Below are 15,470 nucleotides of genomic sequence, written 5' to 3'. Positions count from 1 at the left end.
GCATCCGTCTGCCTCCATCAGAACCCGGATCAGGGAGGGCAGCCGTCTGCCTCCATCAGAACCCGGATCAGGGAGGGCATCCGTCTGCCTCCATCAGAACCCGGATCAGGGAGGGCAGCCGTCTGCCTCCATCAGAACCCGGATCAGGGAGGGCATCCATCTGCCTCCATCAGAACCCGGATCAGGGAGGGCAGCCATCTGCCTCCATCAGAACCCGGATCAGGGAGGGCATCCATCTGCCTCCATCAGAACCCGGATCAGGGAGGGCAGCCGTCTGCCTCCATCAGAACCCGGATCAGGGAGGGCAGCCGTCTGCCTCCATCAGAACCCGGATCAGGGAGGGCATCCGTCTGCCTCCATCAGAACCCGGATCAGGGAGGGCATCCGTCTGCCTCCATCAGAACCCGGATCAGGGAGGGCATCCGTCTGCCTCCATCAGAACCCGGATCAGGGAGGGCATCCGTCTGCCTCCATCAGAACCCGGATCAGGGAGGGCATCCGTCTGCCTCCATCAGAACCCGGATCAGGGAGGGCATCCGTCTGCCTCCATCAGAACCCGGATCAGGGAGGGCAGCCGTCTGCCTCCATCAGAACCCGGATCAGGGAGGGCAGCCGTCTGCCTCCATCAGAACCCGGATCAGGGAGGGCAGCCGTCTGCCTCCATCAGAACCCGGATCAGGGAGGGCATCCGTCTGCCTCCATCAGAACCCGGATCAGGGAGGGCATCCGTCTGCCTCCATCAGAACCCGGATCAGGGAGGGCATCCGTCTGCCTCCATCAGAACCCGGATCAGGGAGGGCATCCATCTGCCTCCATCAGAACCCGGATCAGGGAGGGCAGCCGTCTGCCTCCATCAGAACCCGGATCAGGGAGGGCATCCGTCTGCCTCCATCAGAACCCGGATCAGGGAGGGCAGCCGTCTGCCTCCATCAGAACCCGGATCAGGGAGGGCAGCCGTCTGCCTCCATCAGAACCCGGATCAGGGAGGGCATCCGTCTGCCTCCATCAGAACCCGGATCAGGGCGGGCAGCCGTCTGCCTCCATCAGAACCCGGATCAGGGAGGGCATCCATCTGCCTCCATCAGAACCCGGATCAGGGAGGGCAGTCATCTCGCTGGACTGGTTGGGGGGGAGAGGGCAGGAAAGACAGATCAACATGTACAGCAACTTTTATTCAGGAAGACGTGCAGAAAGAGGAAAATTATATTATTGATGGAAATACTGTCATATATTTATACATGAAAGAAAGAGAACAAGGTACTACTCAGTACATCAGGCAACGTCTCAATGGTTACATAACTATTGGATATCCAGACCAAAAACTGGAAGAGCATCACCTGGACAGTTGGGTCCTACACCTGCAGACTCATCCCATCGTCCTCTTCCTCCCATCCTACTCTTCCTCCCTCTTCCTCCAACAGCAAAACACAGAAGCGGCATCCGTCCGCCCCATGGTTTCCCATCCGTCCACCTCATGGTTTTCTTCCGGACGTCTCTTCTGTCTCTTCCCATCAGAAGGATATTAGGTATTATTGGGTCAGGATCTGCTACATCTAATGATGCATATCTTAGAGGTTTGGCATTTAAGATGCCTTTAATTTCCACAAGGACAGTATTCAGGACTTCTTCTGGAATGGCCTGTTCTTTAAGAATAACTCTAAGGGCTGTCTTAACTGATTTCACTTCTCGCTCCCAGGCTCCCCCAAAATGTGGAGCGCTGGGGGGATTGAAGTGAAAGGTGATTTGTTGAGTGGCCAGTTGCTCTTTCTGCTGAGCTCCCATAGCCTCAAAAGCCTCCCGTAGCTCCCGCTCAGCTCCAACAAAGTTGCAGCCATTGTCACATAGCAACTCAAATGGTTTACCCCTTCTAGATATGAAGCAGCGCAGGGAGAGGAGAAAGGCATCTGAATCTAGGCTTGCTAGGTTATCTAGATGTACACATCTGGTGGTCATGCATTTATACAGGATTCACCTTCTTTTCTCCTGCCACCGTCCGATTTTGACCACAAGGGGTCCAAAGCAATCCATGCCTGTAGAGTAAAAGGGAGGTTTGTACAAGCTTTGTCTGCTAGGTGGCAAGTCAGCCATTTTCAGATTGAGGGGCTTTGCACGCTAGTATTGACACTCTCTGCATGTATGTTGAACTTTCCTAATAGCTTCTTTACCGCAAAGCACCTAGTACCTTCGTCAGAGTTCGGCCAAGACCCGGTCAGTGCCAGGATGGAGCAAACGTTGATCATAGTCTTGAATTATTAGCTGGGTTGTAGGATGGCTTGGGTCAAGGACAATTGGGTGCATAATTCCTACATCCAGATCTTTCGCACGCCTCAGTGTCCCTCCAACTCTGATTAGAGCTGTGACCTCATCATGTTCTGGAGCGAGGGAAGCAAGTCGGCTGTCAGTGGGTTTAGGTCGTTTAGTTTTGAGAGCTCTAACTTCCTGTGGGAAGGACTGTAGCTGTGATGGAGCAAGTAGCAATCGTTCTGCTTCAATAAAGTCGGCAGCATGACCACTTGTATCCCCATCAGATACAGCTGCCCCTTGAAGGGACCTGGCAGTGACCAGGAGGAGTTCTTTCCAAGAATGGTATTGACCTGGTTCTGGTAGTTTGATGGGCGCTATAAATGAAGTAACTCCCATGAAGGCTGACTTTTTTTTTTAACTCAGTCTTGTCCTGTTCAGCTGCAAATGTAGGAGCTGCTGGCCACTGATCTGGGTGTTGAAATAAGAGGGAAGGCCCTGAAATCCAACGATGTGGTTGCGCCAGTTCAGCTAGGGTTAAACCCCTAGTTAGGTCATCTGCTGGGTTCTAAGCAGAATCCATATGTCTCCATCGGCCTCATCAGTCAGGTTCTAAACCTCTGCCACGCGAGTCCCGACAAAAACCTTATAGCGGCTCGATTCTGACTTTAACCAGTACAACACAGTGGTTGTGTTATGGTGCCTGCCCTGCTGTGTGGGTGTGTCCAGTTTCCCAGCAATGGCATCCTCACCAGATTCTCATCAGGCAATCAGCTGCAGCAGGATAAAAGACCAGCTTAGTCATCCAGCCATCGCCAGATTGTTATTCACCTTGTGAAAACAGCTCTTGGCCAATCTGCAAGATTATCTGACTTGTTGGTCAGCCCGTTGGTCTCTTTTCTTTAACAGATTTCATTTTTCCTTGTCATACCGACCTGGATCCAAAAACCAGACTCCCTCTCCCGTCAGTTCACACCTGAGACTTCAACTTCTCCTGACCCGATCTTGCCTGCAACTTGTGTCATAGCTGCTGTATCCTGGGAGGTGGAGGACAAGGTTAGAGACGCTCAACAGCAACAGCCTGACCCCGGTACAGGACCACATGACCGTCTTTTTGTGCCCGATGCAGTTTGTTCTCTGGTTCTCCAATGGGGCCATTCTACCCGCCTAGCTTGCCATCCTGGTTCTGTGCGCACTCTTTCTCTGTTAAAGCGTCGATTCTGGTGGCCCACTATGGAAAGGGATGTTCGGGAGTTTGTGCCAGCTTGTGCCAGCTTGCACCACCTTTGCGCGCAGTAAAGCGTCACATCGACCACCTGCTGGACTTCTTCACCCGTTACCCGTTCCCAGCCGACCCTGGTCACACATCGGTTTGGATTTCGTCACTGGTCTCCCAGCCTCACGAGGTAACACCACCATTCTCACTGTTGTGGATCGCTTCTCTAAGTCTGTACACTTTGTTACTTTTCCTAAATTCCCCACCGCCAGAGAGACTGCTAACCTGCTGGTTCATCATGTTTTTCGGCTTCATGGCATACCTAAGGACATAGTGTCGGACAGGGGACCCCAGTTTACTTCGCAAGTATGGAAATCCTTCTGTCACTCTCTCGGGGCCACAGTGAGCCTGTCGTCAGGTTTCCATCCCCAGACAAATGGTCAAGCTGAAAGAACGAATCAGGATTTGGAGACTGCCTTACGGTGTGTGGTTGAATCCAACCCCTCCTCCTGGAGTGAACACCTGGATTGGGTTGAGTACGCCCATAACTTCCGTACCTCTTCTGCTTCTGGTTTGTCCCCCTTTGAGTGCTCCCTGGGATATCAGCCACCGCTGTTTCCAGCTCAGGAGGAGGAGGTGTCTGTGCCGTCAGTTCAGCTTCACATTCGCCACTGCCGAAGGGTGTGGCGGAAGGCTCGGATTGCCCTCCTTCGTACTGGTGACCGTACTCGCCGTATAGCTGATCGTCATCGAACCCCTGGGTCAGCAAGTTTGGCTGTCTTCTAAGAACATTCCATTGCGAACTGATGCTAAGAAGCTGGCTCCCTGCTACTTGGGTCCATTTGAGATTCAGCAAATCCTCAACCCTGCCGAGCTCCGCTTAGATTGCACACAAGTACATTTTGTTAATGTACTTGTGTGCTGCCTAGACCCTGTTTTTCTAAATTTTGGGACGCTGTTGGCTGAATAATGGGCAAAACGAAAGTTGGTAAAGACCAGGCCGCTGAGCCCTCGAGCCCCGAAGACCGCCTGTCTCCAGACATGAGTGGGGTCATGGAGGCAATTGCTAACTCCGAGCAGAAGATTTTGGCACGCATCGACTCCAGTACGAAGGACCTAAATGAAAAGATAGGGTCTATCAAGTCAGATTTAGCAGGCCAAGAAGCCCGTTTGCAGGATGTTGAGACTGGCCTGAATGAGTATTCTGACCGGACGGTAACGATGGAGAGCGATGTTAGCCAACTGAAGGTACAAGTGGCTAAGCTAACCCAAAAGTTGGATGAACTCGAAGGACGTCAGCGGAGAAGTAATGCTCGCATTGTCGGAGTTAAAGAGGGGTACGAAAACAACGGAAAGCCCACAGATGTCTTCGCGGCAATGCTTAAGGAGTTATTTGGCCTTAGTTTGGTCCCGACGCTGGACCGGGCCCACCGCAGCTTGCGGCCCCGGCCAAATGACAAAGACCCCCCGAGAGTGGTTGTGGTGAAGTTTCACTACTTTCAAGAGCGGGAGGAAGTTTTCCGAAAGGCCAGTTTGACCTCGGCTCTACTCCAAGACAAGAAGATAAGCATTTTCCCTGACTATACCACCGATGTAGCCAAGAGAAGGGCCTCTTTTGCTGAAGCAAAGCGCCTGCTCCGGAGCTGCACAGGTGTCAGGTTTGGGCTTCTCTACCCCGCGGTTCTTCGCATCACTACACCAACGGGCCAGGAAAAGCGGTTCACGGATCCATCGGAAGCTACAGATTATGTCAAAAAGGTACTCCTACGCCGAGTGTGACTGTCTCCTTCATACACACATTGAGATGACTCACATTACCAAATGGAGATTTCTGTTTACCTACAGGTGATGCCAGATGTTTGCAGGTACCATTGTTAATAGTTATATACTTAGAATTGTGTTTGTTTTGTTGTGCTGTTTGCAAAGAAGTGTTCTCTTGTTATAGAATGCTGTAACTCAAAGATTTATAATATTTTAGTTTTATTTGGATTCTATATTTTTCTTATTGTTGTATATAAGAATTATTTATTTTATAGATTATTTTGGATTCGGACGAACCATATTTAGTTATGGGCCTATTTTGTGCAATTTTATGTTAACATAGCAGGTTGTGCTGCTAGTTCTGGAGTTGAAGTTATATTGGTAGCCCTTTCACGGGGCACTTGGGCATTTTGAATGGTGTGCTATTACGTGTTACTAGCTGTGTGGGATGCGATCTCAGGGGTATTAGTAGATCAGCATAGGATTTTTGCTCTTGTTGACCCCTGGAGAGATAGTAACCCGACAACTAAACATTTTTCATTTTTTTCTCCTGTACATCATTCCTACTCAAGGATAGATTTTTTTATTATTGATAGAAGGATGCTTTCAAATGTAAAAGGGTGTCAATACAATAGTATTGTTATTTCGGATCATAGTCCTGTACAGTTGGATTTAGTTTTTGCAGAATGTCCTAGACCTAAACGGACTTGGCGTCTCGATCCTTTATTAATGACTAAAGACTCATTTAAAAATATGTTATCTGATCAAATAGAATATTTCATGGCAACCAATCAGACTCCAGAAATTCAGATGAACGTTGTTTGGGAGGCTCTCAAAGCTTACCTTAGAGGTCAGATCATTTCATATACAGCATTTCAAAGGAAAAAACAAAAACAGAAGCTCTCTGAATTGTCTGACAGTATAAGAGAGGTTGATCGGTTATATTCGGAAGCTCCAACACCAGCACTCTATCAACGCAAATTGTTATTGAATACTGAATTTGAAAACCTTTCCACTAAACAAACAGAACGTTTATTTTTAAAATCAAAACAGATGTTTTATGAACATGGAGAAAGAGCTGGGAAACTACTTGCTCACCAAATTAAACAATCAATTGCTGCAAACACTATTTCTGAAATTTGTAAAGCCTCAGGAGAGAAAACTTCAGACCCTAATATCATTAATGATGAGTTCAAACAATTTTATTATACCTTATACAGTAACGAACCTATTGATAATAATAGTCTCGTTGATTTTTTTAGATAGTTTACCTATTCCGCAAATTGCTTTAGATGATAGGATTCAAATAGATCGGGAGATAACTATAAACGAAATTGTTCAGGCTATCAAATCCATGCAGAGCAATAAGGCGCCGGGGCCTGATGGCTTCTCCATTGAGTTTTATAAATCTTTTGTTGATAAGTTAGCACCAATACTGAAAGCTTTATATCAGGAAGCATTTAAGCTTAATAAGTTACCACTCACTCTGACACAAGCTGTAATAGCAGTTCTACATAAAAAAGACAAGGATCCATTATTGTGTAGCTCATACAGGCCAGTGAGCCTTTTAAATTGTGACTATAAAATTCTCACCAAGATATTAGCTAATAGAATTAATACCATTATACCAAGTGTTATAGATTCTGATCAAACTGGCCTCATAGCTGGCCAACAGTCATTTTACAACATGCGCCGTTTATTGAATGTTTTGTATATGCCAGATACAACTGACAAGTCAGAGATAATCATTTCATTAGACGCCGAAAAGGCATTCGACCGCGTTGAGTGGGAATATCTTTTTGCAGTCTTAAAGAAATTTGGATTTGGTCCCTCTTTTCAAAAGTGGATCCAGATTGTATACTCCTCCCCTGTTGCTTCAGTAAGGACAAACAATACTATATCAGATTTTTTCGAACTACATAGAGGCTGTAGACAGGGCTGTAGTTTATCTCCTTATTTATTTAATTTGGCAATTGAACCTCTAGCTATTGCCCTAAGAGTGGATCAGGTAATTGCGGGAATCTCCAGGGGAGATACAATACATAAGGTGTCCCTTTACGCGGATGACTTGCTACTATATATTTCCAATCCAGTCAATTCTGTGCCAAAATTGCTTAACATACTTGAAAATTTTGGTCGTCTTTCAGGATATAAACTGAATTATGCAAAAAGTTTACTTTTTCCAGTTAATAATATTGAAGATGATTTTTCAAAATTTCCCTTCAAATTAGAAAAGAATATGTTCAAATATTTAGGAATAAATATTACTCGTACAATGACAGGGTTACGTGTTCATAATTTTGACATACTGGTGGAAAAAACTATACAAGACTTTAAAAAGTGGGCAACATTACCAATTTCATTAGCAGGCCGAATAAATATGGTAAAGATGATAATTCTGCCAAAATTTCTTTATCTTTTTCAAATGATACCTGTTTTTTTTGACAAAGTCAGTTTTTAAGAATCTGGATTCAGCTATCGCAACCTTTATTTGGAATAATTCAAACCCTAGGATGAAAAAGACATATTTAGAGGTGCCGAAGGAGGGTGGTGGATTAGGGTTGCCCAATTTTACTTTTTATTATTGGGCCGCAAACATCACAAAATTATTGCATTTGCAAAATGCCTATGAGCACAATCAAGGCGAACTTTGGGCCAGAATGGAGTTACAGTCTAACCCAATGTCTTTGGTAACTGCATCCCTACCTTATGACCAGAAAAAACAACAAATTGTAAATCCGGTTGTTAAGACATCTCTTAGGATATGGCTGCAGTTCAGAAAGCATTTCTCTCTTCGGCAAGTGAGCAGATTTTTCCCCATATCTTCTAATTCCTTTTTTTTGCCATCAGTATCGGATAAAACATTTAAAAATTGGCATAATAAAGGCCTAAAGTTCTTTTATCAGCTCTTTTCAGATGATGGGTTCAAAATTTTTGATGTCTTACAGGAAGAGTTCGAAATACCTGTCTCACACATGTTTAGATATTTGCAAATACGTAGCTTTGGAAAATCAGTGTTTTCTTCTTTTCCTTATTTGCAATCTAAGAATCCGGTTGATGAAATTTTGGAATTAGATCCTTTTGGCAAGAAGCGTGTCTCCATAATATACAGACTGATGCAAAATCTAAAACCTACATATTGGGAGAAAACAAAAAGTACTTGGGAAAGTTATATGAGTGTTGTTCTGTCCGATGAAGAGTGGAAATCCTGTCTGACTCGAATTCATACATCTTCATTATGCATCCGTCATGGCTTAATACAGTTTAAAGTACTTCATCGTCTTCATTATACAAGAGAGAGACTGGCAAAATTTTTTCCTTGAGTAGATCCAGCCTGCCTAAGATGTGGTCACAGCCCAGCCACTGAAGGACATATGCTTTGGTCTTGTCCCTGTCTAGATACTTTTTGGGGAAGCATCTTTCAGGTATTATCACGCATTGGTGGACAAGATCTAGCCCCAGACTTTAGAACTGGTATTTTCGGTATACTGTCCCCACAATATCAGATAAATCGTTTTCAGGCAAACGCTATTGCTTTTGCCACCTTACTTGCTCGTAGGCTAATATTGTTCCACTGGAAATCGGACAAAGCTCCATCATTTTCACAATGGTTAAAGGAGGTGCTTTCTTTTTTACCCTTAGAAAAACTTCGGTACAAAATTTTGCCATCACAACAGAAATTTTCTGATACATGGAAACCCTTTGTTGAATTTGTAAAAATGTTTGATTTTACTATATAACTCAATGTTTATACCTATACCTTTTATCTGTAACCTTTACCTTGTATGTATCTGTGTAAACTCCTGTCTACCTCTTTCTTCTTTTGTTTTTTTTGTTTTTTATTGTTGAGAGCCAAGGGTGGGTGGGGGGTATTTTATTTTTATTTTATTATTTTTTATAACATGTAAATTTCCTACAAAGTTTATTATTATTGTGAAATGAATAAATAAAGTTTTCAAACAAGCAAATCCTCAACCCTACAGTGGTTAAACTGAAACTCCCAAGTTCTATGAGGGTCCATCCTTCTTTCCACATCTCCCAACTCAAACCAGTTTCCTCCAGCCCTCTCGTCCCTCTTTCCGTGCCCCCTCCTCCCGCCCGACTTGTGGCTGGTCACCCGGCCTATTCGGTCCAGGGTCTGCTAGATGTGCGTCGTCGTGGTCGTGGCCTCCAGTTCCTGGTGGACTGGGAGGGCTACGGTCCTGAGGAGCGTGCTTAGGTCCCGCGCTCATTCATCCTGGATGCGTCCTTGGTCCGGGATTTTCGTCGGTCTCACCCTGAGAAGTTCCGGTCGCCTGGTGGCTCCAGTTGAGGGGGGGGGGGGTGTACTGTTATGGTGCCTGCCCTGCCGTGTGGGTGTGTCCAGTTTCCCAGCAATGGAATCCTCACCAGATTCTCATCAGGCAATCAGCTGCAGCAGGATAAAAGACCATCTCAGTCATCCAGCCATCGCCAGATTGTTATTCACCTTGTGGTAACAGCTCTTGGCCAAATCTGCAAGATTATCTGACTTGCCTTTTTGCCAATCTAACGTGTTTCTGTCTGCTCTCCTGATCAGAGGATCCTGCCTGCCCACTTCACTGCCTGTTTGCCTGCCAGTCTGCCTGCCTGCCTGTCTGTCTGCCTGCCTGCCTGCAAACCTGCTAACTACCTACTCAACGCAGAAAACCAACAGATCCGTGTCCGCGTTTGGATCCTGGAAGAACACTGAAATCATAACAGGTTGAGTCAGACCAGAAGAAAGTCTGGTTGATTTCCAGTGTTAGCTCCGTTTGGATAACTTTCGCAATCTGTGCACCGGTAAGGGTGGCGTTCAGTTCAAGTCTGGGAACTGACAGCTGCTTTTTTGGAGCGACTCTTGACCTCGCTAGTACAAAAGCACAGAAGATCTCACCATGTTTATCTGTGGTACAAAGTTAAGCCACGGCCCCATATGCTCTCTCTGTTGCATCACAGAATACATGGAGTTCTCTGATGGCGGAGGGTTTGTCAGCACTGGCTGGAAAGTAGGGCCTTGGGAAATGCAAGAGTCAGAGGTTAGAGAGTTCTGACTCCCAAGTTAACAAACGCTCTTGTAGTTTTTTAGGCTTAGTGTAATCATCCCAGCCAAGGTCCTGCTTCCAGATATCCTGTACAAGGATTTTGGCTCTGGTGGTAAAGGTTATCATGAAGAGAATCAAGAGAATCAGACGTACCTGACAGAACATACGACTCAGCTTCTGGTTCAAGCTCTGGTCATCTCACGCATTGATTACTGCAGTTCCCTACTGGCAGGTCTGCCTGCATGCTGGTTAAACCTCTGCAGATGATCCAGAACCAGCAGCACGTCTGGTTTTCAACCTACCGAAACAAGCTCATGTCACTTCGCTCCTAATCGCTCTTCACTGACTTCCGGTTGCAGCACGCATCAAATTCAAAGCTTTGCTTCTGGTTACAATACCTCAAACGTCTCCCGTCTACCTTCACTCCCTAATCCAGACCTACACTCCCTCTCCACAGCTACGTTCCACCAGTGAAAGACGTCTCGTGTTACCACCACAATGTAGGACTAAATCACCAGCCAGACTCTTTTCCTCTGTTGTTCCACGATGGTGGAATGATCTCCCAAACTCTGTCTGCTCTGCAGAGTCCCTGTCTACTTTCAGACCCAGCTGAAGACTCAGCTCTTCAAGGAGAACTTCAACACTTAGTTTAGCTGTATTTGTTGGAAAGTTGGAGAACTTAGCCCAGTTCTTTGCAACAAACTTTATATTAATTCTTTGTATTGTAACATAGGTGATATTATATGGTGGGAAGGGAGTAAACAAAAAAAAAAAAAAAAAAAAAAAGCCTGTAGCACTTCATTCAAGGATCTGCATCCAAGTGGACAGTCCACTAGCATCTTCCTACGATGTTCTCTACTGTTTAATTTTGTGCTTGTGTTCTCACTCATATGTAAGTCGCTTTGGATAAAAGCGTCTAAATGACTGTTGAATAGAATAGGAAAAAAAGCCCAGAGGATCGTACTGGCTAAATTCTTGTACAGGTTTCTGAGAGTAGGAAGCATTTAATCTGTTGAGCGGTGTTTATAACCCAGGGTATCATCAAGGCAGTTCCACTGCATGCCGAGAGTTAGCTCCTGGAGTTCAGTACTACTTCTTGATAACCAGAGCTCACTAGAAACAAATTTGGCCTCAGCTGGGGAATGTTAAGTGACCAATGGGACATTACATGCCCACTGCCTGATCACAAATCCTCCTTCAGCCAGGACTTGACGAAGGCTGTCAACTAACCTCTTGGCTTCCCCTGCAGTGTGCATACTACGTAGACAATTGTCCACATGGAATGACTGTTCTACATGATCGACCAGTGTGACTCCATTCTGGGTCCTTTCTTTTTTTTTTTTTTGTCTTGTCCAGCATTTAGGCAGCAGAATGATGGTCTGGATGTTCTGCTGAGCAAATTTTCTCTGCCAAGGGAAGCTTTATAGATATAATGATCCCCTTGACTTTCTGAATTTGTATTTTATTTCTATATTTATTTTGTATTGTTGTTTTGATTGTAGAGTTTGTACTGCTGGACCAGAGAGGACAGACGAAAGACAGAAAGAGAAAGGAGAAAAAACACCTCATAAGAAAAGTGAAAGAGATAAAGGGAGAGGAAAAAAAAAAAACAAAAAGAAAAAAACCCAACCTACAGATGTATACATATACACACACACATATATATATACATACATATACACATATGCATACATATACATAAACACACATATACACACACATATATATACACATACATATACATATATAAACACACATATATGTGTGTGTATATATATATATATATATATATACATACACACACACACACACACACACACACAAACACACACACACACACACACACACACACATATATATCTATATATACACACACCTTTATGCACACACACACATACATACGTACAAACATATACGCACTCGCCAGTATTAATACATATACATACTTTAGATCATAGTAACTAAACTATGAATGTAAAAAGTTAAATATAAATGAGAAACAAACAGAAATGAGAAAACCAGCTGCTGTTAGTGAATAAACCTGCAGACGACTCGGTGACTGTGTCACATGCAGAACATGCAGAGTGGAACGTGTTCAGAGAAGATCATGCCAGTGTGACCCCTCCCACACAAAGGCAAGAGGCACGCCAGGAGGACCCCCGAGACCAGGGCCATCGGCAGCCATCCCCAGGCGCAGACCCCAACCGCCCCACCCCGGAGCCAGTCATGCACCGACCCAGGAGGAGGCAGAGGGGGGGTCCCAGCCAGAGTCCCCCGCAGTCAGGGGGAACAGGCCCCAGCAGGCCCGGACCAGCGAGGACCGGCCCCGCCGGGCACCGGCCCCCCAGGGCAGACAGAGCGCGGGCCCCACGGCCCCAAGAGCCCAGAAGCAACCCCCCACCCCCGCAGGCAGAGGGCCCAGCCCACACCGACGGAGGGCCGGGATCCCCAAACCGCCACCGAGCGGCAGCCAGGCCGCACCCCAGTGCACCAAGACCCCCCCATGCACGCACACACAGACACGTGCCCACACATGCACACACACACACACGCACGCACACGCATCCACACTAACTCCTTAAACACACCCTATCCCCCCATTCTCTTACACACGCTCAAACTCACACTCTCCTACCCCTGTGCCCCCACTCACATACTCCCCTATACACACATACACACCTCATAACACAACCCCCCCCCACAAGCTCCCTCTATATACACCTCAACATGCACCCCCCTACTAAGACTCCATTCACACACTCCCTTCTTTATACTCACACACACATCCCTGCTCCCTCTATAATCACCCATTCTTCCATACACACACACCCCACTCTACACACACACACACCTCCCTACACCCCTCTATCCACATTCACACTCTTCATGGTACACCCACCCCATCACTTCCCCGTACCACCAACATAACCCCACATACACACCCCCACCCATCTGCATACACCCCCCCCCCCCCCCCCTCCCCCCACTCTAACATTCATTCACCACGTCATCCATTGGCCCATGCACGCCCTCATCTTTCCTTCCCAACGTGTCCCCTGTGAGATACCCCCGGGGGAGCAGGGGATAGGAGGGCCCCGATCAGGGCCCCACAACTACCCCCCACCCCTGTCAACGCCCCCCCACCACTCCACACATGCAGCCGATCCAGCACCACCCAGGGCCAGCAGCAGTCCCTCCCCTGCCAGGCCAGCCCAGACCCAGGCCCCCTGAACAGCACCACTCCCCCGCCCAAACCCCCCCGGCACAGCCCTGGAAATAGGGGCGTGGCAGGACCCCATTGTCACCCCCTCCCTCCCAGCTTATGAATGATTGTGAAGTGTGTGTTGTTTGCAATTAAAATTGGGAAGAAGTAACCACATCATGTTGGGAGCGGGACCACCAAAGCAGCCCCGCCCACCGCACACTGCATGGCCCGCCCCCCAAAATATGTCCATGTGTTGTCAGTGTGTGTTTTTTGTGTTATGTTGACTAAGTGTAATTAAAACTGGGAGGTGAACCGATGCTGGGTGCAGCGATGGAGACCACCTTGATGGCCTCTCTCACCATCCAGATCAACGTGTCCACCTCCCAACGCCCTGCCTGTGTGTGGTGGAAGAAGGGAAGGAGGGGGGTCCGGGGATTTAGGTCCCGAGGGAAGCGCGCCTCCCTCAAGAAGATGAGCCACCTGCGGCACGAGGCACGTCCCCCATTCCCGGGGCCCCCGAAGGCCAGGACAGGCCAAGGGCAGCTGCCCCAACAATCAGGGCCCTCAGCAACACCAATAAAAAAACACCGGCCCCAGAAGGCACCAACAAACCACATGCAAAAGTGGGTCATTTCTTTGAGGATATGTTGAAGGGCATAGATGGCAAAGCATGGACCCAAAGGGCAGAACCTGCCACTCATAGATAGACAGCTCATCTTCCCAGGTTTCTCTCCATAAAAAACGTAGTAGAGGTTGATCTGAAGGTGAGACGAACTTGGTGGAACATTTCTTTGATGTCTTCACTCACAGCAACAGTGTGTTGGCGAAACCGAAGAAGGACACCAAGTAGAGTTGGACCTACTGCTGGTTCTGGCAACAGCTGGTCATTCAGAGACTGCCATTGGTGTTGAAATGAGCAGTTAAAGACTATCTGGTTCTTGCTGTTATGGTTCACGGCATGGTGTGGGATGAACCATGATTCCTTTGTCTGGCTGGCTTCTTGGGATGAAATCTTTGCCACATGCCCTGCTTGTTCCGGTTTCCAGATGTCAGCACGATAAACCTCAGCTAATTTAAGGTTCTTAGCAAGCTTATGTTCTGTGCTACATAGACTGGGCAGCCCAGCTTCCTTTGGTGCATGGAGGTTGATGGTAGGAGTACATCGTAGCAACAGGGTGTAGCATAGCGCTGTACTCCAGCTATGTTCACTCTGATGGTGGCCACCTGCAAAAGGTTGTAGGCTTGTTGGTCTTGCTTCGATCTGGTGTCTTGGATGTCGAAGGAGACGGAGGAACCGGCAAGCTGTGTTACAACTTGTTTCACTGTCTGCAAAGTTAGGGTTTCCTGAATGCCAGTCAGCCTCAGGTGTTGTACCGCAGAAGGAAGGATAACTGTCCTTTCTTATCCATCATCTAAGATTGCATAAGCCTCTATGTTGTTGTCACCGTTGTGCAGGAGAATCCTAACAACTTTTAACATAACTCTCAGGGATCGGTTTGGACGGTTGAAGTAGATCCGTGTGGGGGGTGTGTTCAATATTAAGACGGCATTGGCTGTCCCCTGCACAGAGTCATGGAGTACTGTAAGGTGCAGCTCCTTGCAAACCTTGCAAGGACTCCTCAAGTTGCAGGTCTCTGCAGCATGGCTGCAGCCACATCTCCAACACCTTTTCCCCATTGTAATCCACTGAATAATCTGGCTAGTGCTCAGTTTCTTAAACTCGTCATAGGATTTAAGATAATGATCCTTGGTATCACACCGGGGACAATAGGGTGTCAGCTTGGTGTTGGGTTTAGGATGAGATGGTTGAGAGGTTCTGGATTCTCCCTGGACTGTAAGGAGCACAGGCATGGACTTCTCCCTCAGTAGAGCTCATCTGTCCTTATTAGGTTTCATGGGCTTGTAGGTTTTGGTCTGGAATAATGCTGCTGCACAACTTAATATTCTCTTTGCTTGTCACTTCATGTGCAACCATCCATCTAGATCCGGAAGAGTATAGGTCTTG

General features: G+C 46.9%; 1 protein-coding gene across 3 annotated transcripts in view; it reads left to right on the top strand.

The window, feature by feature from the left end:
• zhx3a (zinc fingers and homeoboxes 3a) overlaps positions 1 to 15,470 on the top strand; it is a gene marked incomplete at its 3' end in the record, with an annotated part of 36,549 nt that overhangs the window by 11,113 nt on the left and 9,966 nt on the right. Inside the window, exon 1 of one of the 3 annotated variants that reach the window (XM_079241495.1) lies at positions 5,177 to 5,215. The exons of the other annotated variants lie outside the window; for them this stretch is intronic. Of the gene's footprint in view, positions 1 to 5,176; positions 5,216 to 15,470 lie in introns of those variants that run through there. 3 annotated transcript variants of the gene reach the window in all.

The sequence above is a fragment of the Telmatherina bonti genome (assembly GCF_933228915.1).
Source record: "Telmatherina bonti genome assembly, chromosome: 6".
NCBI classification, from domain to species: Eukaryota; Metazoa; Chordata; class Actinopteri; order Atheriniformes; family Telmatherinidae; genus Telmatherina; species Telmatherina bonti.
Note: the sequence above shows the minus strand (reverse complement) of the source record. Positions and strands in the feature narration are given on the sequence as shown.